The 26,785-nt window shown below is 40.6% G+C and overlaps 1 protein-coding gene across 1 annotated transcript in view; it reads left to right on the top strand.

The window, feature by feature from the left end:
• HDAC9 (histone deacetylase 9) overlaps positions 1-26,785 on the top strand; it is a 581,709-nt gene that overhangs the window by 110,834 nt on the left and 444,090 nt on the right. The window lies entirely within an intron of this gene.

Here is a 26,785-nt window from a genome sequence, read left to right as displayed (position 1 = left end):
GATATTAAAAGTGTGCTGGTGTTTGTGTTTACAGGGCATATCCTCTGTGACAAACAGACAGATGTCAGCTATCTATACAGAACAGTGTTGACTTTCTCTGCAGGGGGTCCTCCATGCAAAACAATGCACAGTACAATTGTCCCTCCCCAGCGCCATTCTTTCTAGGGATTTAATTACATTATTTCCAGCTAACTCAATCGGGTTCCTGTATCCTGACAGTACTAGAGGCACAGCACACAAAATGGCTGCCAGAACTCACTTTTCCTGGACGCACCCCCACACAATAATTATTTCTGGAATGCTCGTCCTTTGGAGAGCCCTCGCTGTCCAAACCATGACAAGTTACTGATTGTTAAAAGTTTTATCAGGTCACGGCTATTCTCTGATCCGGTGAGGAGTTCCAGGTGTGTGGTGGCTTAGTCCTGGTTTCCTTTGAGGAGGGGGATCCTCTGTTGACTCCTGCCTCCCTGTACTCCCCTCCAAATAGTGCTCTGTCTGGAGGTTGGGAAACCGAGCGATACCTCTGAAAGATAGACCGGTCCTCGGCACAGTCCTAGTCCGAGGAACAGTTCCAGAGTGTTTCAGGGCATGTCACGATCAGATGCTCGATGTGTAGTAGATAGATAGCTAGATAGATAGATTCCTAACATGATGATTGCAAGTTATAACAAAGTAAAGCCAGTGACTTAACACTCAAAGCTCACACCCAAACAGCCTGATTTAGATATTGTTGTAAAAAGCAACACATTTGCATCTTGTTAATCTTGCATCTCTGTCTGTGTGCAATTTGTGGCCCTTACCTGTGATGTACACTTTGTTGTACTGCATTTATATGCAAAATTGGAATCATTGCAGTGGTACATTTAAGAACGGTGATGGTTTTTAACTTTTGTGACAAAATTGTCGTAATTTTACTCACCTTGGCAAAGTAGCATTGTTGCTATGCTTTGTGGGTTGTGGTTGCTATAGTACATTTGCTTAGCACATTGGGCTATGAGCACACTTGTTGGGCACAGTGGTTATTACGTTCCTGCTATGCCTTCCTGTGCACACTTTATAAGCACATTGGCTTCTTTGGCAAAATAAACAATAACATTATGTGCGCTATAGGATATTGCATCAAGCTTTGTTCTATGTTGTGTGTTTTTTTGCAACAGAAAGACATCTCAGAGGTCATCTATGATTTTCTGAGCAATCTGTATAATTTGTTTTGTAGAAAATCCTTACAAATGTGTTGAATAAATTGCAGTTGCACTTTTTTATCTTATTCTACATCGTAGACTCATAACCAACTGGCTCTGAGTCCCACATATCATGCAATATGTACACAGTCAACATTTGCACACTTTTTGTATACAGAGCTGGCCATGTGCTTTCAGTGATCTGTCCATCCCTCCATATCTGTTTCTTTACATGCCTTGTTTATGCTTTTCATGCCCCTATGTCTGACTTCTTCATGCCTCGGCATAAACTATTTGTGTTTTCTCCTCTCCATGCGATGCTGTAACATGGCCAAGCTGCATGCCGCCAGTCTCAATCTGTCCCATGTTTTACAACCTATAGACATTAAGAAGGATTTGAGACTCATACTAGAGAGGGGAGTGTCACCTGTCCATCAGTGACAGTAGTGCATCTCACTGCTGCACTACCTGTGATCTGGCAGGGCAGTGCTGTAGCTCCGCTCTCTCGATGTGCATCATGCAGTTGCACGTCTCACACTCCTAAGGCCAAGTCTGTTCACGCACTCAGTGATTTTTGAGACAGACTTTAAACTAGGCTGAATGTCATTTTATCTTGGGAGAGTTCTCTTCAGTAGAGCTACAAAAGTTAGTTTGTTATTGATCTACTAAAACCAATCTTAAATCCAATCATCATTATAATCACATGATATTAAGATTGATACTTGTGAGGTTAATGGCAAACAAAATGGAGGCACCTTGGAAAAATCTGACCTGCCTGTTTGACCCTTTTTATAGCACAGTGGTGATGATAATAGGGGACATGTCATTAACCTGTGGTCTAGATAAGGAGTAGGCTACCTTCGCAACTCCAAAGTTATGGACTACATCTCCCGTGTTGCTTTGCCAGCTTTATGGGAGATGTTGTCCATATCTGGAGTTCTAAAGGTTGCCTACCTCTGGTCTAGATCATCATTAAAAAGTGCGTATGCTTCTTTAAGCATGTTTAAATTGAAAGTTGTGAATATAGTGTATGTGTGTTTGTCGTGATATACATGTCGCTGTATTATTTTGCTGTTATGGTGCTTATTTGTCCTATTTGCTTTGACTGATTAAATTAGTTTGTTTGGTGACTTTGGTATCACCAACTCAAGGAAGGTGTATATGCTCTTAGTTCTGCTCATGTGCAAACAGTTTGACAATTTTCAGGGTATTTAATTAATTCTTAGAAACCTGCTGCCAGTGGTCTATTATGTTCCTTTATTTGTGTCTGAAGGGACCATTAATGTGTCAATAGCTCTTTATTGGGGAGATTGTGATCACATAAGCCCAGTTGTTTAAATGTAATATTGATGCTACGTTAACAAAACATTTGAATGAAAATTTATCTACAGGTGAGATCCTGATATATTCTGATGGCGGCAAGTTTCTCAGTGTCGCATTGGCAGCTGTTAACATGTGTAAAGTTTTAAATGATCCTAAATTTTATCCCATTTTAATTCACGGTTAAATAGTCAATTGATCATCAAGCATTTTCCTTTTCCAAAAAATGTCAAAAACAAAAGAAAAGTTAAGTAGAAAAAAAAAAACAATTTGAATTTCAAAAAGTGAGAACAAAACATATTGACTTTATCATTTACATAGCAATATAATCTGAAAAAAAGACTCAAGTCCATCAGCTTCATTTTTTTTCTCATATCTGTATTACTGCCGCTGGTCTGTAAGAAGGCAAATACAAAAACAAAACACACCATTTAAAGAATTTTCTAATCTTTCTTGACTTCTTGAAACTGGCAGTCAGACTTCTGTTTGTACTGGATCTATCTATATTTGTATAATTCTATAATCACTCTGAATTGACTTTTTCTAAAGAAAAAAGAAAACAAAACTTTTTTTATCTTATTTCACAACTATTTACAATTCCTCTAATTAATTGTGTAGCCACTCTTTCTAGTTGTAAAATACTTATTTAAAGCAGGTTCTGAAAAAATGCATATTCAAGGTAAGGGGTCTTACAATTGATTGTTAAAGAGGCAAGTTTATATTTATGTCCTGCCAATAATGCACATTTTTATGTATAACAATACTGGCCTGAGTTTGCACATGGTTGCTTGATGTGTTGTCTATAACTATTCCCTTCTTATTTATTTTTCCTAAGTAACTTTCATTTCATTCACGGTATAAGCTGCTCATGAATTCCTGACCCAAAATGCATAACTTTACATTTATCTTTACTGAATTTTATCTGGCATTTGACTGCCAGTTCTATAATGTGTCTAAAACCCTCAGCAGTGAACTTTGGAAATGAAAAACAATTATCAAAAAGTTACTATTATTTTTATAAATTGTATTTTTTTTTCTTAAAAATGCTCCCAAACTTGTTTCATATTTATCTCTTGAATGCTATGGTGACAGATTGAAATCTGAGTTAATTACTTAGAGTTTGTCACAAACATTTTGAAACATTGCTGTTGCTCAGTTTGAAGTCTTCTTCTGATAAAGTTGCGGGAGCTAATCTGTGTATTTTAAGCAGGCACTTAGACTAGCCCCACCTGAGAAAGGTTACTGGCTGGCGCGTATGTACCCCAGAGACGCAGAATACTGAAGACCCTAGGTTGTCCATTTTGAGACTTTAAGGCTTTCAGGGCATTATTTGTGCTTTGTCTGTGTTATTCTTAGCACTTTTCAAGTTGCTCTCCGACTTATTATTATCATTCTTAATTGAGCCATGAAGCTCTGTTTGTGATAAAAGCTTAATACAACTAAGGTTTAAAACATATATTCCTATGTACATTTACGTTTTCTGTCGTAAATCAGGTGATGATCAACATCTGTAAGGCACTGGTAAATATGCTATTAGTGTATTGTCTTTCCTTGTCTCAAGGGTTCTGAATATCAAGCACCATGCTGGATCAGCCAGTATGTTAGGGGAAAAAAGCAGATTGCTGCATTTTAGAGTACGACTTTAGCAAGAAAAACGTGTTAAAAGGTTGTCTTTTTTGGCATCTCCTTTAAAATAGCTCATTGCTAGTTTTTTTTTTTTTTTTTTTGTGACCTTGTACTCTCCTAAAATCTTCCCTGTATAAAATGTATTGCACAGCAACATTAAAACACAAAATGTGCTGTCTTGGTTTCCTGGAAACAGCATGAATACACCCTGTGAAAATAAATATCATATAAGCTTCTTGGTAGACTGAGAATAACCCAGATAAAAGTTCTGACTGACTTATTCTAACATTAGTCTGTGGCTTCAGTAATTGCTTAAGCTAAAGAGCAAATAGTATTCTTATCTCCTTTTCATGTTCATCTATTTAAAGGAAAACTCTAAGATCCATAACCACTGCAGCTGTAGTGGTTGTGATGCCAGGAGTTCCATGGCCCCTCTCCAGCGTAAGGAATAAGACCATTTAGTAACGGACTGACTTGTTAGCTGGGGTCCACAAATTACCACTTAGCAACTCCTCTCTGCTGGAAGGAGAGCCAGAAACACCTGCTTAGGAGCTTCCATTTGCTTTCCTGGGCTGAGCCCTGCAGTGCATTGGCTGAAATCACTAAGACCTAAGATCAGCACCGCAGAGAGGAGGTGTGGAGTAGCATTTCAGTGGACCACAGACAGGTCAGTCAGATTTTCTACAGTCGCATGTCCTCTAGGTCGGGTCTGTCCTCAGTGCTTATAATGAACCTTTTTGGATTCAAGTGAGCTGTTGGGCAGAGATAATACCATGAGCCTTGGCCAGTTTCTCCTGTGTCCAGTCCTACAGCCGCATGTCCCCTAGATCGGGTATGTTGTCTTTGCCTGTAATGGGTCTTTTTGGAGTTTAAGTGGGCAGAAATAGTACCACAAGCCTTGACCAGCTTTTCCTGTGCTTGATAGCAGTGTTACAGCTTAGAACCCAATTAGAACAATTCTGTTATTGGCAGCATGAGACATGAGATACACTTTGACTAAAGCAGAATATGGCAACTCTTACACAATCTGAGGACAATGCACCATGTCCTTATAATCTGTGCGGACCTTCAGCAAATTTCCCAATCAAGTACAAGATTTGCCAGAAGGCAAATACAGTGCTTCATGTCCTGGGATCTCATTATTTCCTCTCATCTGTCCAGTGTATTCAAGGTACTTTCTTTATTTCTGATTTATGATGATTTATTTTGAGGTTAATATTTAGAATTTTACTTGCCGAAGAAATATATACATTTGAAACTATCAAAAGAACAGTGCCGTGAAAAATGGCATTATCTTTAATTCTGATTGACACCGGTCCACAGAAATAAAAAGTTAAAGATGTTTGGAATTGGTCCCTGCTAAAGGGATCCCCAGTTTGGTGCCCAGTCTAGTGCCATGAATGGGAGACTACATTGTTAAGAACCCAAATAAGAAGGAACAGCTTAAGGTGACAAAAGGCTTCTTATCACCTGTAAAAAATAGCGCATTTGATATGTAAGTGAGAAAGATACATAACATTTTATATATTATGTACTTGCTGTGTTCTATGTACTTTAGCTTTCAGAGTTATATTCTATTTCATTGTTATTGATTAGCTATAACATATCAGCTTTAATTATTTAGGTTAAGCTTTTAGTTAATGATTGACTATTCAAAGGGCACTGCAGTCCTCTCTAATTAATGTTAATAATAATGCTATTAGTGAATTTCTGAGAAACTTGTTGAAAATTCTACAATATTTTTTGAAAATATCCAGTATGGGGTGTTACCAACTCTTTGAACATTTGAACACACCATGTTGAATTTGATTTTTTACATTTTAGTTTAGATATAAATGTCATGTTATTCAAGTGAAAAATAGTTTTTTTCATTTGTTTTGTGAAGAATGTTTTGTGAAGAATGTTGCCACACCATCGCATAATTTTATTTCCTTGAAGGAAAGGAATATTAAGCTATTAACTTTTGAAGGTACAACAATGACTACAATTGTGCTTATACTATAGTGATAGTGCTCACATGGATTGTGAGCTGCACTCAGGGTCGCCATCAGGGCATGACAACCGTGACAATTGTCACGGGCCCGGCGGCCCTGGGGGGCCCGGCCGCCCGGGCCCCACGTGTATTAGCTTAACTGCCGCCGGTGCATCTTCACCGGGGCCCACACGCTGATGGGGCCCATCAGGTGGCCCAAGCATTTAGGGCCACCCAATGGGCCCTATTATCTTCAGGGGCCCGGTCAGCGCTGTAATAGCGCGACCGGGCCCCTTTAAAAAGAAAATGCAGCCGGAAAGCAAGTGCTGCTGGGAGGGAGTGACGTCCGGTCACTTCCCCCTGTTTACTCCGCGCGGGGGAAGGAGAAGAGAAAGGCCGTGAGGAGAGGCAGCCGATGCACATCATCCCCAGCCACCCTCCTGCGAAGAAATGGTAAGGAAGAGAGGAGGGTGGCTGAAAATGAGGTGTGTGTATGTATGCCAGTGTGCCAGTGTATGTATGTATGTATGCCAGTGTGCCAGTGTATGTATGCCAGTGTGCCAGTGTATGTATGTGTGTATGCCAGCGTGTGTATGCCAGTGTGCCAGTGTATGTATGTGTGTATGCCAGTGTATGTATGCCAGTGTGCCAGTGTATGTATGCCAGTGTGCCAGTGTATGTATGTGTGTATGCCAGTGTATGCCAGTGTGCCAGTGTATGTATGTGTGTATGCCAGTGTATGCCAGTGTATGTATGTCAGTGTGCCAGTGTATGTATGTGTGTATGCCAGTGTATGCCAGTGTATGTATGCCAGTGTGCCAGTGTATGTATGTGTGTATGCCAGTGTATGTATGTGTGTATGCCAGTGTATGCCAGTGTATGTATGTATGTATGTATGCCAGTGTACGTATGCCAGTGTATGTATGTATGTATGTATGCCAGTGTACGTATGCCAGTGTATGTATGTATGTATGTATGCCAGTGTATGTATGTGTGTATGCCAGTGTGCCAGTGTATGTATGTGTGTATGCCAGTGTATGTATGTGTGTATGCCAGTGTGCCAGTGTATGTATGTGTGTATGCCAGTGTATGTATGCCAGTGTGTCAGTGTATGTATGTGTGTATGCCAGTGTATGTATGTGTGTATGCCAGTGTGCCAGTGTATGTATGCCAGTGTGCCAGTGTATGTATGTGTGTATGCCAGTGTATGTCAGTGTATGTATGTGTGTATGCCAGTGTGCCAGTGTATGAATGTGTGTATGCCAGTGTATGCCAGTGTGCCAGTGTATGTATGCCAGTGTATGCCAGTGTATGTATGTGTGCCAGTGTATGTATGTATGTATGTATGCCAGTGTTTGTATGTGTGTATGCCAGTGTATGTATGCCTGTGTATGTATGCCAGCGTGTGTATGCCAGTGTGTGTATGTATGCCACAGTGTGTGTGTGTGTGTGTATGCCACAGTGTGTGTGTGTGTGTATGCCACAGTGTGTGTATGTATGCCACAGTGTGTGTGTATGTATGCCAGTGTGTGTGTATGTATGTATATATCAGTATGCCGTATGTGTATGTATATGTATGTCTGTTTCAGTATTTGTATATGTTAGTGTATGTGTATTCCTGTGGGCGGGATTTGGAGGCGGGCCCTGTGCGCGGGCTTGAAGGGGGGCCCAGACCTTGAGCTGTGTTAGGGGCCCCAAAATTTCTGATAGCGGCCCTGGCTGCACTTAGTGTGTTGCTACCGCTACCTGCTTTACTCCATTCCATTGCTGTGATATTGTGGTACGTTGATCATGTTACCTTGGCCAGCCACTGACTACGAGCCTCTGATGCCAGGACTGACCACAGATTAGCCTGACTTTGTCCATTGCATTGGCCTTCAGATTTCACGCTTGGAGTTATTTTATAAAAATAGAAGATGCTAAACGCCTGTTTAAAAGGAGAAAAAAATTCAAAAGGAGAAAAAAATGGGTAAAACTGTCTCCTTAAAGAATGAATATAACGATATACACAATCTATATATTTAAAAAAGTGTTCTAAAAATATATCCAATAATGCAGCTACACACTTAAGTGCTAGTGCCCCCAAAGGTGATTAGCACAAACACGTCCAAACGCAAAACAAGGGTAAAATCCTCTGCATATTGATTTGTTCAAAATCACTCACATATTGAACAAATCAATATGCAGAGAATGTTCGCTAAATTTATACAGAAAATTAGCATATAATACCCAGCAAATAATTATTAGAAGAGAACAAACCAAGAGGGGCATACCTATTCTGCGAATCTTCCACTGGAAGCCTGTAATCTGACTGAGCCATTTGCCTACCAAGGAGTAGGCAATTAAGTTGCTGAACCCTATACCTCCAGACCTACATGGTTACAACACTGGTGGATATCCACCTTCACTTGGCTATTTGCCATCTTGGCTTTTGTGAGTAGCGGTGTCTCTTAAACCGCATATGCTCACTTATTTACATCTTGTAAGCGGCCATTTAGTTGTTGTTTTTATTTATTTTTCTTTTGTATTAATAAACTGTTATAACACTTTTTAATCATTTGTATATTTGTCATCCAGACTACACTATTATTTGTGGTTTGCTCTCTCTTACATATGAATCCACATGCAAACCTGCTTGAGCAATACTACTGTAAGTATCTATATGTATACTTACACCTGTGATGTACATACAGGTGTGGTAGGGGTCGCAGCTGCGACTGGGCCCGTCACTCCAGAGGGCCCGGACATCCTGCAACCCCTGCGACCGGGTGCCCGCCGCCATGTGTTGCAGGTCCGGCCCGCGCAGTAAAACCACACATAACCGCACGTTATGCTGTTAGGGCCACCCAACGGCTATGGATTCCCAGGGGGCCCGTTCAGCGCTACGGCGCTTTAACAGCGCGACCGGGTCCCCTGAGATGACATCAGACGCTGGGAGGAAGTGACTGCCCCAGTCACTCCTCCCAGCTATCAGACAGAGCCACGCAGGAGGAAGAGAGGAGGGAGTCAGAGTGGGGAGTCAGGCTGAGTGAGGCTGAGCCACCACTGGACTACCCTCCTGCATCTAAAAGGTAGGAAACAGGAGGATGACTAAAATATTTTGTATATGTGTGTGTTTGTATGTTTGTGTGTCTGTATATATGTGTTTGTGTGTGTGTATGTATGTGTCTGTATGTATGTGTGCTTGTATGTATGTGTGCTTGTATGTATGTGTGCTTGTATGTATTTGTGCTTGTATGTATGTGTGTGTGTATATGTGTCTCCGTGTGTGTGTGTGTGTATGTATGTGTCTGTTTGTATGTATGCTTGTTTGTATGTATGTGTGTCTCTGTGTGTGTTTGGATGTATGTGTGCGTGTATGTACAGTGGCGCACATACAGGGATCGCAGCTGTGACCAGGCCCATCACTCCAAAGGGCCCGGACGCCCTGCAGACCCCTACAACCTGGTGCCCGTTGCTATTTGTTGCGGCCCGGCCCGCGCGGTGTAATGGATCAGTTTTCGCACCGGGGCCCCATAGATTGTGTGTATGCCACTGACTTACACTGTGTTTGCACAATGGGCTTGTGACTTCTTTTGCACTCCACTTATACCCTTGTTTTGCTTGGAGTTATTTTACTTTTAACCAACCCGCTGGTCATTATCAAACTTTACCTATTTGCTGCAATCACCTGCATATTGAGCCCCATAATACACAAATGTAACATTTAGTGCCCAGTGAACCGCTATCTATAAAATAAATAGACTGCATTATGTTTGCCTGCATGTCGCAGCATAGCTGATCCTATAGTCATTCCCTTTTTAATAACGTCAAGAAAAATTTTAGTAATTAAATGTAATGCCAATGAAAAAGTGAGATATAGTTAATTTAGTTATCAGTTATTATATAAAGTTAAAAATAATCGCAATCCATCTAAAGGCTCTATTGGTCCACCAAAAGGCATGTATCTAAGTTTTCTTAGTGTAACGTGATATCTATATATGTACAGAAGGTAATCTATATAGGGGCCCAGTGCTACATTAAAGTATCCAATGAAAAAGCTCCTTCTGTAAGCATCTGCAAGCAGTTTCTTTTATAAATCTTGGCAAAGTATCCCAGATGGGCTTTGTTTGGAAGTTTGCCTGTAGCCAGAATAACACTTGGGACCCTTATTTCACCTTTTAATAAACATTGCTTTTCCCTTCTGTTGTGTTTTAATACCCTATAATCTACAAGAGATATTTTAAAGATGTTTCTTCACTTGGAGAGTTGAAATAAAATCCCAGTAGATGTCACTCAATATAACCGGTTTGTCCTTAAATGCCTTTCTTGTATGGATGCTTTTGAAATCTTTTTTTTGTGTTTGTGTAAGTTTCCAATAATTTATTGTGGGTTTTCTGCATTGTTTACGTTTTTACTATGTATGATAAGCATTTTTTTAATCAGTGTTTTATCCATGTTTTTTTTCAGAATGTACAGTATGCTTGGGTTCAGCCTCTGCCCTGATTGGTCATTGGGCAAAGACAGAAAAAAAAAAAGGTAGAAAACGGGGAGGAGAAAAATGGGGAGGGGACTGGGAGAAATAGGATAAGACAGAAAAAGGGAATGGGGTGTGGAAAGTGAAAGGACATTATAGCGGAAGAAATATAGCTTGTTGCAGAGTGGAAATAACAGTCTACTTTGTCACCACCGGTGAAATAAGAAATAGTTACTATAAACTCAGGGGTAGTGTTAATCTACTTCCTGACAGCAATGAGAATGTTTTGTACCAATGGTATGGCAAAATTATATACTATACATAATACAAGGGGAAGGGAATACATTTAATCTGACATTAAGAATACATTAAGCGTACTATACATAATAAAAGAGGAAGGGAATACATTTAATCTGACATTAAGAACACTTGGCAACTGATACTCGTCTCTTAAATTCCCATCACTGCATCCCATGCACTCTACATATACCTTTCCAGCCTATCTCTACCAACTCCTCTCAAATCCTCTACATACATAGCCTCCTACTCCCACCTTCACCTACTTTCTATCCTTTTGCTCCTAGCAGCTGGTGATGTCTCTCCAAACCCCGGTCCCATCTCGGAAAACTCACCACATACAAACCCAAGGACCCATACTAATCTCATACCCATCTCATGTTCCTCTAAATCCTCCTTCAATACAGCCCTCTGGAATGCACGCTCTGTTGGCAATATTACAAAATCCACTGCTGTCCATGACTTCTTCATCTCTCGTTCAATAGATTTACTAGCCTTAACAGAAACCTGGCTCTCCCCCTCTGACTCTGCTACCCCTGCATCTTTGTCCTTTGGTGGTCTTCAACTTACCCACAACTCTTTTTAACCTCTACCCACCCCCCTTCCCTCTCTTTCCCATCATTTGAAATACATTCAATTTGCCTTTTCAAACTCTTCTCTGCTAACATTTCCGTTATTTATCATCCCCCATGTTCCCCTCGCCTCTTCCTTGACCACTTTGCCGCCTGGCTACCCTTTTTCCTCTCTTCTAATATTCCATCCCTAATTCTCGGGGACTTCAATATTCCCATTAACCCACCTTTGACCTCAGCAGCCTTCAGACTACTTTCAATTACTTCCTCCCTCGGGCTATCGCAGTGGGTGAATTCTCCCACTCATGTAGCTGGCAATACCCTTGACCAAATCTTCTCTTATGCATGTACAGTATCTAATATCTGCAACACTCCATTTCCTCTCTCTGATCACCACCTCCTATTGTTTGTTTTTGTGTACCCCCTCACCCAACAACCTCAGCCTAATCCCCCTCAACTCAGGAGGAACCTTAATTCTCTTGATCTCTAGCAGCTGTCAACTGATATTGATTCACAACTGCTATCCAGCCCTTCCCTCTCCTGTCCTTCACTGGCCATCTCCGCATATAACACTACCCTCACCTCTGCCTTGAACACTGTAGCACCGCTCCAAACAAGCACCCAACCGTGGCATACTAAATCAACACGCTACCTGCAAAGATGCTCCCGTTGTGCTGAACGCTCCTGGAAGAAGTCTTGCACCCAGCAGACTTTCTCCATTACAGATTTATATTGTGTTCATACTGCGCAGCCCTTGCCCTCGCCAAACAGTCCTACTTGTCCTCTCTCATGATTTCATGCTCCCGCAATCCCAGACGTCTCTTTGACACCTTTAATTCTCTTCTTCGCCCTGCTGTGGCCACCCCCCAAACTAACCTTACTGCCGATAGCTTTGCATGTTACTTTAACGACAAGATTGAACAGCTAAGGAAAGAATTCTCCCCTCCTTGCCATTCTCTTTCTCAACCACACATAGATCATGCCTTTCCTACCCTTCAGATGTTCTCCCCGGCTACTGACCAAGAGGTGGCTGCTCTTTTCTTTCCTCTCGCCCCACCACTTGCCCGCTCGATCCAGTCCCATCTCACCTTATCAGATCTCTCTCCACTTGTCTCGTGCCTACCTTAATGCACATCTTCTACTGCTCTCTCTCTTCTGGCATTGTCCCTGCTGACCTTAAACATGCCACTGTAGTACCTATCCTGAAAAAAACATCTCTTGACCCGTCCTCCCCCTCTAACTATTTTCCTATATCCCTGCTCCCTTTTTCCTCAAAGCTTCTGGATAGACTTGTCTTTACCCGTGTGTCTCATTTCCTCAATTCCAACTCTCTCCTTGACCCTCTTCAATCTGGCTTCCGCCCTCTCCACTCTATTGAGACTGCACTTATCAAAGTTACTAATGACCTAATCACAGCTAAATCCAAAGGCCACTACTCCATACTAATTCTTCTTGACCTCTCTGCTGCCTTTGACACCATTGATCATGCAAGTCACTGGGAGCCACGTGGGGTCGCCAGGGCCCACTGGGGTGACGGATCCCACAGACGGACCCCTCCGAGCAGCAGAATGGTCGGCGTGGAGCCGGCCCTAACCCCTGGATTTGGTGGTGGTCCAGGGAGGCCTACCCCAAACTCTGTGAGCCCTATGGCGTCGGGGTAGGCAGGACCCCCGGCAGACCGGTGGCTGTGGGACAAACACTGGCGACATGCAAAAGGCCGGAGAAAGGTGAGGCCTACCGGGGCTGGAGCTCCAAGGGGGAACTGCAGGGGTTGGGGAGGTGCAGGGGACGGGGGTCTCAGGACTTTTTTTTGGGGGGGGGGGAGTCTGCCGGACTACTGATGTCCCTGAGTGCCCACAGCACTGTGGAACCCTAGACTGGCCGGCCGGAGCAGGCCAGGAGGGGAACAGAGGGGATTGGTTGCACCAGGGGAGCTGGAGAGACCCTGCAATAAACGACCACCCTTGGCATAAGCCTGCAAGAGGCCACGTAGAGGGAAGCCCGCTCAGATACCTCACAGGAGGCCATTAACCTCACGCTGGACATTTCTTCTCACCAGGCATTACAACGCCATCTCCAGTGGAGAGACTCACATATTATTGTTTCACAGATCCAGATCAGGATATACCCTGTTGCTGAAATAATTATTTTTAATATCAATACACTTGATTCATGACATGCCTATTTCACAATTAACTAGACGCTGCTATAATGTTAAAGATATAATGTATCATTGCCACACGATGCTTGACTAATGTACTATTTCTGCCATATATGTGTACCGCACCATTCGTTTAGGCGGTTATTTGAGCTGAACATGTACAGTGCTTAATATCAACGCCTTTGACATATCTAACTTTGTGAAGCCCATGCAAACTTGCTTTCGGTCATTGCGTGATCACTCCGACTGTTACGCCTTTGCGCAGGCAACCATATGTTACTTTGATAATAATTCGTATGACTTCAGATATGATTTTAGTACAACGCACCATTTAAAGCCTCTCATGCCGCATAACTGCGCAGTACAACTATTAGTCATAAGCATTTTAATGCGTTAAACATGTATAATCCTGCAAAATATATGCATAATTACATTGTATTGTTGGGCACTCACTTTGATTTATATGCATCTGCGTAGGCAACCACATGCTATTATATTGCACTGTACTTCATCATCAAAATATTTTTTTTTTTTTTTAAATAAATAAAAAAATAGTTATAGTAGGCGAGTTGTGCGTTAGTTGGTATTCCAGCTGAACCCTGCATGCCCAGTCTAGAGATATAGAGACTCACTATCTGAAGAAAATAGTACGCATCCAGGAGTACTGGCAGAAATTGTATGACACAGACTTTATAATTCCAATGGAGGTTCAATTTATCTTCTGCATTCAGAGCAGGTAACATAAAAAGCAGTGAACATTTCCAGATTATCCGTGACAGTCTGTGGCATTCCAGAATCTATGCTGTTCTCCTGCATTGTCAGTCAAAAAATACAAGTAGCACCTTCTCTCTGCCATACGTTTGAAACAGTTGATAAGGAATAACTAACCGCGCTTTCTGCTTCTACAAAATTTTACCCTTTCTGCCAAGTAAAATGGGAAAATAAATCTAATTTTTAAATCAGTGTATTAAAGAAAATCTAAATTTTGACCCTCTTAGGACTTTATCAAGATCTTAATGAAGACAGAGGAGGGTCAAAACGTAGATTTTATTTAATACACTGCTTTAAAAATCCCAGAGAGTGCTCCGGTATCTTTTTTCCTGTGTATTGGTGCTGGGAAGCACCCGGGTGGTTACTCGTTCATTTTGGATTGATGAATTACGTATTAATGGTGAGTGCCAGAGCTTGGACATATGTGTGTGTGTGTATATAAAATGTATACATATACATACTCACATACATACATTCATTTAATGGTGACTGTAACAAACTCAGAAATAGGAGAGCAAATAAGGCACATCGGGTTGTTCTTAAAGTGGCAGTGTAATCCATTGTATTCTATTGTTCGCTATATAATACTTTCAATGCTATTATTAAGCCCATTATTGATAAATAGGCATTTATTTAAATAGGTAATTTAAGTATTTGAATACTTTAATTTAAAGTGTTTTGTTTCAGTCTATAGTTCATGTATTACTATATGATTTATTTTCTCAAAAACAGTTTATAGTCTACTTAATAAAAGGTTGGGTTACATTGATTTTCAAACAGAGAAGAAGCTGTGATTGTCTTGCACACTTTATGGAATACCAGCAAGACAAAAAGGTGGAATCTCTTAGTACTCCTCTAAACTCCTACTCTCCCCTCCATGTATGTAGGGCTCATGTTGTAAGTTTTGGTATGTTGTTCTTTTTTACAATATGGTTTTCAAAATCTTTGGATAGTGCATTGTGAACAAAGACAAGTAACCCAGTACAAACTTTGAAAAATAGTGATCCTTTATTAAAGGACCACTAAAGGCACCCAGACCACTTCAGCTTAATGAAGTGGTCTGGGTGCCAGGTCCACCCAGGAGTAACCCTTTCTGCTGTTAACATAGCAGTTTCAGAGAAACTGCTATGTTTACTTCAGGGTTAATCCAGCCTCTAGTGGCTGTCTCATTGACAGCCGCTAGAGGTGCTTCCGCACTTCTCACTGTGATTTTCACAGTGAGAAGATGCCAGCGTCCATAGGAAAGCATTGAGAATGCTTTCTTATGAGACTGGCTGAATGCGCGCGAGGCTCTTGCCACGCATGCTCATTCAGCCGATGACGGGGAAAGGAGGAGGAGAGTCTACAGCACCGAGGGAGCCCGGCACTGGAGAAAGGTAAGTGTTTAACCCCTTCCTCTCCATCCAGCCCGGCGGGAGTGGGACCCTGATGGTGGGGGCACTATAGTGGTCATGGCACTATAGTGGTCCTTTAAGGTTCCAACTACATGGGTGACATTTTGACCCCTCAATGTTTTTTTCAAACCTAAGACTCAAGTATAAGTCTGAGAATAAATGTTAACTCTATAGGCGTCACCCTCAATAATAAGATGTGCAAAAATTAAAGTGATATCACATGTGAAAACAGTCAAGTAATGCGAGGGCTGCAATGACTTAAAGTGGTTCTGGGGAAAAAAGTGCGGTAACTAAGGGTTCCACCTCCCAAAGATGGGTAAAATGTCCTGTGTTTGTTTTGCACAGTGCTTGTTGTAAAATTTTAACAGGGGACTTTTCAAAAGTATTATTGTAATTCTTTTAAAAATTATAATCGGGGACCTTTCAACATTATTATAGTAATTCCATTAATTTTGGAGCTAGAGGAGTTAAAATAGGGTCCTTTAAAATAATACACCCTATGGAAAATAGGAACCATCTGTTTGCCAACCCCAAGGCAGATTTCAACATTCACATTATACTTAGTAGATACCCAGTAAATATTACATAGTTACATAGTTACATAGCTACATAGCTGAAAAGAGACTTGCGTCCATCAAGTTCAGCCTTCCTCACATATGTTTTTGCTATTGTTCCAAAAGAAGACAAAAAAACCCAGTCTGAGGTGCATCCAATTTTGAAGCAACTACGAAAAAAATCCTTATTGACCCCAAAAACAGCTGTTACCCCACTAATTAGAAATTATATCCCTGTATATTATGTTTTTGCAAGTATTTTCCAATTGCTGTTTAAACATCTGTATGGATTCTGATAAAACCACTTCTTCAGACACAGAATTCCACATCCTTATAGTTCTTACTGTAATACAAATGTTTATTTGCCTTTAATTGTATTTGTACCTCTTTAGTTGATTACTCAGTTGTGCTCCAGCAATGATCTCCATAAAAGATTAACAACTGATGGTCTGCTACACCAATTTGCAAAGATATGTATTTCTTATTATAGAAAGAAATATTATTCTTATTATAGAATCCCAATAAAATATTTCCAATAATGATAAATTCAAATATTAGGACACTCCGAGCTTTAGTGTCTGAATATTTTAATGCATTATGCAAATAAATTCACTAAAAATTTACAAAATAACAAAATTATAAACAATATAATAATCTCTAAGCTTTTGAAGGCAATATACAGTGAAGCTTATTTTGTCAGCAGAAATTAAATTTCTGAAACAATTCAGCCATAGAGTGTCTCCCCGTGTGAATGTATGGGAGTAGCATGAACTTGTGTGTTTGCTTTAAGAACATTATATCAAAATGATTTCCTCTAGAAAGCGTGTACTTATGTGCATGGGCGTCCTCAGAAATTTTTCTAGGGGGAGGGGGGGGGGTATAATTATAATGACATCCATGCTTGGCCCCTTTTTTGACAGTTTCATGAAGGGAAGGAGCATAGTCATTATCATATAAAGCCAGGGTGAATAGCGTTTTCACAACTATGGTGTCAGGAATACATGTATGTATTTAATCAAATGAAAGGAATATTCTGGTCACCATAACAACTTCATCTAAAGGAAATTGCTATGATGCCAGGAGGCCCCTGGGTGCTCTCTTTCCTTTAAGGGGTTAAACCTCTCTCAAATGGTTTAACCCCAAAGACTTCCTCTAGCTCCAGATCTCCAGGTCGCTCAGTGGTATTCGGCCTCTGAAACGGAGTGTCACGAAGTGCAGATTGACGTCAGGCATGGGTGCTACTAATTGGCTAGAGTCAGCTGAGGCTCTAAGCTAATCACTAGTTCCTGGTTCCTAAAAATGTTTTACTTTTTTATGAATGGGGAGCTACTGATTGGCTTAGAGTGCCGGCTGATCACTCTTGCCAACAGCAACACCCCTACCCAATGGCACTCTGTGCTTCCTGACACTCAGTAAATAAAAGACACAGTAACACTGATATTTTTTTACCTGGGGAGATGAGAAGGTCCAAAGTTTTCCTGCCAGGCCCAGGTACCAAAGCCTTATGATGTGATGTCCAGAATTAAGTGGATGGATCACTTCACTTGTCCTTCTTGCTCCAATCTCCTTTTCTTCTTCTTCATTTGACACTGTCTTCTCTCCTCCTTGGCTTCTTCTGCTCCTTTACCTTTCTGCTACTTTCTGCTTCTTTTGTGCCCTTCTACTCCTTTCTCCTTCTGATCCCTTTCTGCTTCTCGCAGACCCTTTCTGCTTCTTCTCCTACTTTACCTTTGTGCTCCTTCTGCCCCTTCCAACGCCTTGCTGCCTCTTTCTGCTCCTTGCTGTCCCTTTCTGCTCATTTCTGTTCCTTCTCCTTCCTGCTCCTTCTCCTATTTTACCTTCATGCTCCTTGCTGCTATTTCTGCTCCTTGCTGTTCCTTTGTGCTCCTTCTCCTACTTTAACCTCCAATGTCTTGACCTAGAGCATTTCTCCACTAATCTCCAAACTCGCCTTTTACCTATCTCAAACCTCACCTTTCCTAGTTCTGCAACCTCCTTCTACAATTCCACCATCTCCTCTCAACTAGACATCATGGCACCTTCTACATTTAAACACCGCAGGAACCCCCAACAACAACCCTGGCACACCAAGCTCACTCAATACCTCAAAAAATGCTCTAGAACTGCTGAACGCTGCTGGAGAAAGTCTCACTGTGCGTCTGACTTTCTCCACTTTAAATTTATGCTGAGCTCATACAGCTTGGCTCTTTCCTCTGCAAAAGTAAATTACTTCAATACCCTCATAACCACACTCTCCCTCAAACCCAAACAACTATTTCTCACATTTAACTCTCTTCTTCGCCCTGTTGTTCCTCCTCCACCTACTAACTTGACCGCCTCAGACTTTGCAACTCACTTTACTGACAAGATCTCTACAATCAGGGAAGAGATTTCTCACCTTTCTTCTTCCCCTAACTCCACTCCCTCTGCTATTATATGTTCATTCACACCCGCTACATTGGAAGAGGTTTCTGCTCTGCTTCAGTCCTCCTGCCCCACCACCTGCTCCCTAGATCCATTTCCCTTGCATCTCATCCGTACTCTGTCTTCTTCTCTTTCTCCACCTCTCACTAAAATTCTTTATCTCTCTCTCTCCTCTGGTATATTTCCATCGCCCTTCAAACATGCAACTGTAACCCCAATTCTAAAGAAGCGCAACCTTGACCCTAACTACCCATCCAACTACAGTCCTATCTCGCTACTGCCTTTTGCATCCAAGATCCTTGAAAGAATTGTGTATGCGAGATTGACAGACTTCCTTGAGTCCAACTCTCTGCTAGACCTGCTTCAGTCTGGTTTCCGCGCTAAGCACTCTGTGGAACCGGCACTGACCAAAGTATCCAATGATCAACTCGCTGCAAAATCTCGTGGTCACTACTTTATCCTAATTCTCCTTGACCTGTCTGCGGCTTTTGACACTGTTGATCATCAACAGCTTCTTCTCATCCTCCGCAATATCGGTCTACAAGATATTGCTCTCTCCTGGTGCTCCTCCTACCTCTCCCGGCGCTCTTTCAGTGTTTCTTTCTCTGGCTCTGCTTCTTCTCCCCAACTCCTCTCTGTTGGTGTCCCCCAAGGCTCAGTCCTTGGTCCCCCACTGTTCTCCATCTATACGGCCTCCCTTTGTAAACTCATTAGCTCCTTTGGCTTCCAATATAATTTCTATGCAGATGACACGCAAATCTACCTGTCCTCTCCTGATCTCTCCCCGTCCCTCTTGACTAGTGTCTCTGACTGCCTCTCTGCTATTTCTAACTGGATGGCTGCCCACTTCCTTAAACTAAACTTGACCAAAACTGAAATTCTGGTCTTTCCTCCCTCAAGTGTTATTACTCCTGTGTCTGTCTCCCTCCAAATCAACGGTGCTACCATCAGCTCCACCACGCAGGCTCGTTGCCTAGGTGTTCACTTTGACTCCGACCTCTCCTTCAAGCCTCATGTTCAGTCTATCACCAAATCCTGTCATTTCCATCTCAAAAACATTGCGCACATCCGCCTCTACTTAACGCCAGCGACTAAGGTGCTGGTCCATTCCACTGTACTTCCTGCTCCTTGCAGTCCCTTCCTGCTCCTTGCAGCCCATTCCTGCTCCTTGCTGACTCTTTCTGCTCTTTGAAGACTCTTCCTGCTCCTTGGAGACTCTTCCTGCGCCTTGCAGACCCTTTCTTCTCCTTGCAGACCCTTCCTTCTCCTTGCTGCCTCTTCCTGCTCACTTCTGCCCCTTCCTGCCCCTTGTAGACTGTCCCTGCCTTTTCCTGCTCCTTGCTGTCCCTTCCTGCTCATTTCTGTTCCTTTCTGCTCCTTTATGTCCCTTCCTGCTAATTTCTGTTCCTTCTCCTTTCTGCTCCTTCTACTACTTTACCTTCCTGCTCCTTGCTGACCCTTCCTGTATGCTGCCTCCCATCTCTCACTTACCTTATCTGTAGGCTGCCCCCCCATGCCTCACTTACCTGACCTGTATGCTGCCCCCCATGCTTCACTTACCTGATCTGTAGGCTGCCCCCCCATCCCTCACGTACCTGATCTGTAGGCTGCCCCCCTATCCCTCAATTACCTAATCTGTAGGCTGCCCCCATGCCTCACTTAACTGATCTGTAGGCTGCCCCCCCATACCTCACTTACCTAATCTGTAGGCTGTCCCCTCCCCGCCATCCCCCCATCTCTCACTTACCTGATCTGTAGGCTGTCTCTGCAGTCTGGGAGTTGCTGGCTGCATGTGCTGCTCCCCTGTGGATTCAGTCGGGAGAGAGAATCAGGGATAAGATGTAGCTTCCTATCCCTGCCTTTCTCCACACACAGCGCAACCTACTGGCCAGCGCCAGTATTATAGTGAATTATCACTCTCAAAAGAAAAATACCGGCACAAGCTGAAAAATCGGGGGGGAGGGGAAGGGGGTCTATTAGCCTTAGATGTGTATAGGGAAAAGATGGGTGGAGGATATAGGTCACTATAATGGCAGGGAACTTATATTTAAAAAACAAAAAAGAGATTTTTTGGGGGGACTGTAGCTTCCCTGCAACACATATAAAGGTTCATTGTAATGTCCCTTTAAATTTAGTACTGCAGTGAAAAAAAAATATTTTAACTTGCACATTTCATTTTAATTAATTTAATCCTATTATGAATAAATCTATTTCTATCTCTTTTATAGTCAATATGAATATTTAGAGCATAAGCTTTAATTTGTTCCTTGCAATCGAACCCTTTCTATTAATTATATTTTCTTCTTACCACCTCCTTCAATTACAGCCTATTTTCTCCCATAATCATATATTTTATGTTTTCTTGGTTCCTAGTTAAGACTTTTATTCTTTCTCTACTTGTTTGTTTTCACATCTGTAAACTTTAATTAATTACAGGGAAATTAAATGCTAAAAATAAGCCGCACTTGTTTACCATGTTACAGTTGGTACTGGTGTCTGGAGACATGTTTATTTAGAACTTTACGTAATCTTCTCATACTTCTGACCAACATCTTAAAAAGCTGTGCAGTGGGGATATACTTATCAGTCTCTCAACATAGTTGCATATACCCTACATACCAAGATGTTTTTTTTTCCTCTGTAGGTTTTATTGTTGCTTTTCATCTTTCTGCCTGGAGTGCATTTATATGGATGCGGTATTTTTTTTTATCAGCTGAGCACTTGAAATATTTTGAAACATTTAAACCTTTTTTCACTATAAACATCCTACCATCAGTGGTGCCGGAGTCAGTTAATTCTGGTTTCCATGTGTACACATTTTACCAAAGATTAGGGAGCCAGAGCCTATCAGGTTGGATTTCTCGTTAGTCAATCGAGGTCCTGTCTAAAGCATGACAGGTTGATATTTTCCTGAAAATACATGGGAGAGCTAACATATGTTCAGTTTTGGTCAGTCTTTAGTTGAACCTAGAATAGTGGAGTTATATCTCCATTTTTAAAAGAGACATGTATAACTTGTCCATGCCTCCCAACAGTCCTGATTTGGGCCAGCCAGTCCTGATCTACTGTTTCCTGGTCTCTTGCTTTTGAATACATTATACATACCCATTGTACAACGCTACGGAATCTGATGGCGCTATATAAATAATAAAATAATAATAATAATAATAGAAACATAGAATGTGACGGCAGATAATAACCCTTCGGCCCATCTAGTCTGCCCAATTTTCTAAATACTTGAATTAGTCCCTGGCCTTATCTTATTACTAGGATAGCCTAGTGCCTATCCCACGCATGCTTAAACTCCTTCACTGTGTTAACCTCTACCACTTCAGCTGGAAGGCTATTCCATGCATCCCTATACCCGCTCTGTAAAGTAATACTTCCTGAAATTATTTTTAAACCTTTGCCCCTCTAATTTAAGACTATGTCCTCTTGTTGTGATATTTTTTCTTCTTTTAAATATAGTCTCCTCCTTTACTGTGTTGGTTCCCTTTATGTATTTAAATGTTTCTATCATATCCCCCTGTATCGTCTTTCCTCCAAGCTATACATGTTAAGCTCCTTTAACCTTTCCTTGTAAGCTTTATCCTGCATTATAATAAGCTATGACCCCAAAATTGCATTATTTTCCCATAATACATTTGGACATCATGTATGTTTTATAATCCAACTCTTGCAACTTTGTATTTGGTGTTGGGTTAGAATTAGGATTAGACTAGAGTTATTTTATATGTTATGTATAACATCACTAATCTTACTGCGATTTAGGCCCTATGTTCATCACCAGTGGTATCAAGGATACATACAGGGAACCTTGTATTAAGTGAAAATAATGTCATGTGATTCTGTAGATATCATATTATGTCACGAATTGCAAGATGTTACAATTAGATAGATTTATTTATTTAGACTGTTACTTTTAATTTAACCCCTACTATATTTCCAATATCAAATAAGCTATCCAAAACCCTATAAATGTGTGGTGTAGATTTTCTAGATGATACATATTTGTTGTGTTAGTTGAACACATTTTCCAGTTCTATTTTTATTTTATATCTCCACTTTCCCTTTTCACTCACTGTTGAACCATTTCACTTTGGCATATTGATTTTTTACACAGTAACATGTTAAGACCGTTTGTGGCTCCAATATGTCTGTCTCACCAAAGCTGTGCATGGACAATGCTAAGTGACCAGCCTGTACTTTGAATATCAAACTCTTATTTGTATTTGCAGTTAAAAGTGTATTTTTTTTAAACATATTGCTCTTTAAACTCCCAAGTATCATGGTTTTTTTTTAAATTTTTTTTTATAAATCTACATCCTGACTGCTTAGTTGGAAACCTCTTTAATTGGTTCAATAAATAGACTGTACGTTGCACTTGTATAAACACTGCAGAAATTAAAAAAAATTAAAACAAAACATTATTCAAAAAGTACTGGATAAATGCTAAGCCCATTGGAAATCCCTTCGTGGAAATATTCTTCATAAACTAACAATGTCAGTATTTACAGTCGCTCCTGACTGGGATCAATTTGAAACATGGCATTCATCCCCTATCCAGACTTACCCTGCACCAGGCCTTTCAACCTCCCGAACTGTCCTTAAAGGAGCACTATAGGGTCATATAATACAGTGGCTTAGTGAACTTGTTCAGCCGTGGTATTTCTTTCACTGCCCCAAAGTGGTTTGGGTGCCTGTAGTGTCCCTTTAAGGGGTTAAACTACTCTAATTCTGTGTTCAGTACCAGATATGGAACAAAATAATAATGATTGTCTAATGAAATTTGAAGACAAGTTTAAGGCTAGGGTTACGTTTAGAGCTTGGACTAAGGGTTGATTTTAGAGTTAAGATTGGGACTAGGGTTTAGAGATAGGATTGGGATTTAGTATTAAGGTTAGTGCAAGGACTAGGGCTAGAGTCATAGTTATTGTTGGAACCAAGATTAAGACCGATGTTTGGGTTTAAGTATGGAGCTAGAGTCAGGACTAGTACTAAGCCCCTATTCTCCGTATACAGTCATGGTTGCCTGCAGTCGCTGTAAAGATAATATAAGCATACACAGTAAACACAATATAGTATAAAATGCAGGATGGGCACACAACGGGCACACCTTTTGTAGGGGCGGCATACCCCACCTAGCACCCTCCTATAGTAGTGACATTGGTTGTGCTTATGGTTATGCATGATTCATTTTGAGCTAATGATGTTGGTATGTATTTGCAATGAATGCAGGACAAAGCTACACAGTAGGATTTAGAAAGATATATGCAGTTGGCCATAGCAGTTCTTTAAAACGTGGATTTTGTACACAATAAAAATGGCAGAATTGACCCAAGCAGTACTGATAATAGACCCTGTACTGTAAAATGTAACACTATGCCTGTAAGTCTTTCCTAAACGGCTCACAGCATTGACTGATTTTTCTTCTCACTGACAGCAAACTATGTATAAAATAGCAGACTGACAGAAACGTGGGAAGGAAATCCAAAAGTAAAATTGTGTTGATTTGCATATTGTGCATGGTATTCATGGGAAATTTAGTAAATTCACTTACCTAGAGCTACCGATTGGGACTCCTGTTTTAAAAAGGCCTACTGAGGAACAGGGATGGAGATTGTAAATAAAGGTGTAATGAAACTGTGTTAGAATTAGTGTAGAAAAGTAGAGACCACGCAAATTCATACGTATTAAATGGTAACTGGCAGAAAAGCACCGGGGGGCCAACCGGACAAAATCCAAAAAAGATCTAATTATTGTTTGAGAGTTTTGTCGCAGTCCTCTTTCATTCTGTATCTGGTGTACTGAGTGCTGTATAAGTAAGAATGTGAACAAATACAATAAAATAGGAATAGAAAATAAGAAGATATAAAATATTTTCCCGAGATTGTAGAAGTGAAAATAGTACAATTTCTGTTATATGCTAACTCATTATCATTCAAATACAACAACTTTAAACACCCCACTACAAGGGTAAGGAAAAACAAGTGTTCTCATCACTTTAAGAGAGCCCCTGGAACAAAAGCCAACCCAATCTAATATTTTATAAGTATTACAGGTATTTAAAAACCGAAACTCTTGCCATGCCTGCCAAAAATCTCCTAGGGATAAGGGATGTTCTGGCCCTATAACAGCTTATCCATCATAAACTGTCATCCAACGATGTAACAGCTTCATTTTATATGCACAACTGCAGACCTTTCAAGTTATGAATCACTCCTTTCCATGTGCATTAGTGTTGCTATAACAATAGTTACAGTAAGCGTAGTAGGAAAAACTCTCAGTATGTTTTAAAGATAATGTCGTACTCCCAGAACATTTTTCCTTCTTAATAATTCTTTCTAAAAGGTATTTAAAACATCGAACGTTTTCACTGCATAAATTAACACTGTAAGCTTACTAGAACCCAGCTTTAATGTTAACCCATTTTCATATTGCCCACTGTTTATGTAAAATGTTTCATCTTTGAAATGTAACACCTGAAGGACACAATATGCAAATTACCAGTAGAAAGTTGGTAATGGCAGAAATCTCATATTAATAATATTTGTTAGAGTAGGAATTTTTTTTTTTTTTTTTATCAACAGAAAGCCTTCATCAAGAGATATATAATTCACTCTTGATGCAATTTTTGGATGGGATTTTGCGCTTATATAGTACTTCTCCACAAGTACACTAGGGAATATTAAAGGAACTCTCCAATAGAAAAAAACTATATATATATATAATTTTTTTTATTATTATTATCTTAATTTTTTATTTAGTATACTCCTAATGAAAACATGCATGCATTTAATTGTGCATTTTTTCATTGGGGTTATATAAAGAATCAGCTTGCAAAAGCAAGCCTTCCCCTTTTTCCCTGCCCAGACTTTCTTTGGCTGTCCAATCACAGAGTTCACAATGCAGCTCAATGAGAAGTCTTTGCAAGGCAGGTGCTCTGGGCGACTGCTGCCATTTGAGTTTGGCTCCTCTGAGCTAAACAACAATGAAGTAACTGGACCGGTTGTCCGATTTATAGACAGAGGGGTGTAACAAGGTTAATTTATAAAAATGATAATTTCTATTGAAATCTGCAAGTTTTGTTGAATGGGAAAAAAAGAGGACACATTCTTCATACATAGAGCACTTCAACTAACAAAGTCCATTAGATGTATGGATTGTCTCCTTAAGCAGGTATATGTAGAGCTTTTGTAAGATGATAAATCACAGTTGATCATTCATCTTAAATCACTAGTAATAAGCAGGAGAACACTAGCATGGTTAGAATTCAAAGCAAATTTTAAATTGAAGGCCACAGTAATCAAAATGGAAGCATAGCTGATTAGATAATTTTCAGTTTTTACTAATTTGGTCCTAAATTTGAAATTCATGTTGCATTCTCTTAGAAATTTCACTATAGGAAATAACCCTTACAGAATTCAGCAATAGCTGTGCATCAAAGCTTTTGGTACACAGAAACAGATTGCTAAAAAAAACAAAACCCGCCATGTATATCAAAACAGGTGAGTCCTGCTGTATTTCCACTTCTTCTTATGACCATATTGCTCATCAGAATCTTCCTCCCACTTCTGTAATGAAACCATAATATGTCCTGCACTACTAGACTACTTTTTGTGGTCAATTAATTTAACTCCCTTGCTTAATGTCAGGTTAAAGAGCCATCTTGCAGGGAAATCTCGGTCAGAGTTAAATTATTCACCAAAGCGAGATTCCAAAGTGAATTCAAAGTTAATTTCAAATTTATGGCCAGATTAGCTAAACTGAAAGCCTAGCTGATTTAGAGATTTTTTCTAATTTATGTAATTTGACCTTAAATTTGAAATTCACTTGGAATTCTAACTTTAGTGAATAATCCTTGTATATCTCCAGCGAACATAAATCAGTTACATTGTCCTACTATTATGAAGCACAGGTTGCTGAAAATGAGTCAGGTTAGTCTCTCAAGTCACGTATTCCTGATTCACTCGCTTGAACAATTGTAGAGTAAGCAAGATGACAGGCGTATGCCTACTTAATGTGCCTACTTTACCAGATGCTACCCCTGTCCTGAA

The sequence above is a fragment of the Pelobates fuscus genome, chromosome 4 (assembly GCF_036172605.1).
Source record: "Pelobates fuscus isolate aPelFus1 chromosome 4, aPelFus1.pri, whole genome shotgun sequence".
Taxonomy (NCBI): Eukaryota; Metazoa; Chordata; class Amphibia; order Anura; family Pelobatidae; genus Pelobates; species Pelobates fuscus.
This window is presented reverse-complemented; position numbering and strand designations above follow the sequence as displayed.